The sequence below is a fragment of the Strongylocentrotus purpuratus genome, unplaced genomic scaffold, assembly GCF_000002235.5.
Source record: "Strongylocentrotus purpuratus isolate Spur 01 unplaced genomic scaffold, Spur_5.0 spur5_scaffold_1, whole genome shotgun sequence".
Taxonomy (NCBI): domain Eukaryota; kingdom Metazoa; phylum Echinodermata; class Echinoidea; order Camarodonta; family Strongylocentrotidae; genus Strongylocentrotus; species Strongylocentrotus purpuratus.
The window spans coordinates 33434196-33437102 of NW_022145594.1; positions in this window are offsets into that span (position 1 = coordinate 33434196).

Sequence of the window (2907 nt, forward strand, 5' to 3'; positions counted from 1 at the left end):
TGAATATAATTATGAATATAAAATGTGTTATTTCCGTAAATGTTCTGGTCTGATCTAAGCTTTAGTTTAGCTGTTAATGAAGAGAGGTGTCGTAGTCGAGTGGTTTAAGCGCTTGACTGGAAATGCTAATGCCGTGGGTTCGATCCCCAGCAAGGCAGTAATGTTCTTTGGCAAGGCATTAATCTATAGTTCCACTCTTCACCCAAGAAAGAAATGGAGACCAGGGGGGTGTTTCACAAAGATCCTAAGTTGAACTTATCTCTAAGTTGGACCTAAATATTATGGAAAGCCATTTGTAGCCTTATAATGAAATACATTCCAAAGCAAAATTCTAGTATTTTAGACTTTTCATAAATTCCACATCAAGAACATGAAATCTCCCAAGATAATTAAAAAAAAAATGATTTGAATCTACATTTTATGGCTTTTAAAATAATTTAAAAAAAATATTTTCAATGATGCTAACGGCTTTTCATAACTATTAAGTCCAACTTAGAGATAAGTTCAACTTAGGATCTTTGTGAAACACCCCCCTGGAGGGATGATGAAAGCCTTAGTGATATAAAATTACATATGCCCTCACGGTGACCATAGGCCTAATGGTTAGAATACTCCCAGTGAGAGGAAATTGTGCACACTGTTTGCGTGACTGAATCCGATAACCGGGGTCATAATAGTATCTGTAAAGCGCTTGGAGACAATATTCCGCATTAAGCGCTTCAAAGCCAGATTTATTATTATATTATTATGGTAATAATATCATGTAATGATCATTATACACTGTACTAAAATTCGAGATGTTAAACGCACTTGAAAATAGCTTAGACTTTTCCAACTTTTCCTAATTCCTTATGCACATTTAAACTATTTTGTATCACCAAAATAATATATTGGCATTTATCTCACTATCCTAATCTCCATAATGATGTTTCATTTTAAGTTAGATTAGTTTTTACCATCATATAAAAATCTCTAGTTATAGTGAATGTCAAGAGATAATTTAATATAGATACAAACAATTTTATGTTACAAGCATTTTATGATTTTGGGTCACGTTTTAGACCTGCTGCACGAAATATAGTTTTATTTTGTTAATGCTTTACTTTATCAATACTCGAGGGAAAGACGATGCTCATTGATATTCAGAAAGTGTGACGTTTTCATGTACTGTATATCGAATGATCTTTGGATATCGTGCTCAAAATGTAAAGAGAATTACTGTCAAGATAAATAGAATATGTTATTGATTCTTTACCGTGTCAACCACAACTCAAACAATCACTTAACCACTTTGGCTCCTCCCTAATTAATTGTTGACACATCCCCTTTCCTTTTATTCCTTTACCGCTTGTCCATGTCGCTGCTGTTTTTTGTCTCTTGTATTTTGTTGTTGAGAAAACATAGATGTAAATATTTGTTTTCATTTTTGCAATGCATACAAAAACATGGGATGAGTGATTGTGATATTTCAAATGGCGATTACATTTGCATACACTCCAAAACCTTTAATTGGGCTGTTGATTAAGAATATTTTCAAAATGTTAGATCAACATTTTTACATGCTGAATTCAACTTTGTACTGTTTGACCAAGTATTTTAAAGCTACCGTGTTGATTTAATGTCACTCCTCGATCCTTTTAAATGTTGATTGAACGTTTTTTTTTTTTTTTTTTTTTTTTTGGGGGGGGGGGTGTAAATATATCTATCGAATAGTTGGTATATCACTTTATTGATACTTCAGAAACAGAAAGAGAGAAATTTAGACAAAGACATACAAAGAATATAATAAGAAAAGCCAAGGACTATTCATGGTATGAATAGTACTTATGTATAGTAGGCTGGTAGGCAATAATATACAAATATTGACTGCTCATGAGGATGATGGTGGGAATTATCACGCCCAAGGTGGTGTTCATACCGGCCCTATCACCCCCGAGGCGAAGCAAAAGTCGCGGAGGGGTTAGGAGTTCTATCACAGGGTTTGATAGTAGCTATCAAACCCTCTGACGCAATGATAGATCGAAATGCTCCTTGTCATGTGATATAGTTTCGACCAATAAGTGAATGACAATCTATGTATGAGGTATATAAAACAAAATTTAAATCATTTAAAATAATGATTGTAGAAATTAACTTGATTGTCCCTATATCTTTTCATTCGAAGACCCCGCCAGTATCCATTTCATCGGACCAAGAAAGGTGCCATATTGGACCCCTGCGGAGCCGGGGAAGATATCCGTGAACGAGACTGAAAACATCACACTAAGCTGCAACTCTGGAGGTGAACCAGCGCCATTCATAAACTGGACCAGAATAAATCGAGATGGAGAAGTCATGAAAAATGTTTCACTTGCAGGTAAGCAGAGGCACATTTTTTCCATATTATTTTATATCTCTGAAATGAATGTGACTTCTTCATATTTATTTCTTTTTTAATTGTCAACATTTTACTGAAGTAAATGACTTTTCTTTAAACAGCTTGGTTGCTAAAACTCTGGAGTTATCATTAATCATGCTCTTCTTTCTCAAATGAGTTTTTTTCTCGTTCTTTTTATTCTTTTATATAGTTATACTTCAGTTGTATATTCTTTATTTAAAAAACAGAAAATGATTTATCAATCTGTTAACGATTTTAGAGCAAACTTTGTCGTTTCATATCCCACCGCTGTCACTACTATGTGGATTTTCTTTTGAGCGTTTTAAAGATTATGTTGATTTCTGGTAACGATCTAAAATCATTTCTAACCTGATTTTCTAGGATTTTGAGGGAAAGTATAGATAACTTTCCATCTGCCTTGAGCACTGTGTTACGAATCAACATATTAATGAATATTCATAGTATGGTAAAGAGTGATGTACGCGCGCAGTTCTTTACTGTTTTTTAAGAGTTCGTTCGTTGGTGTGAGG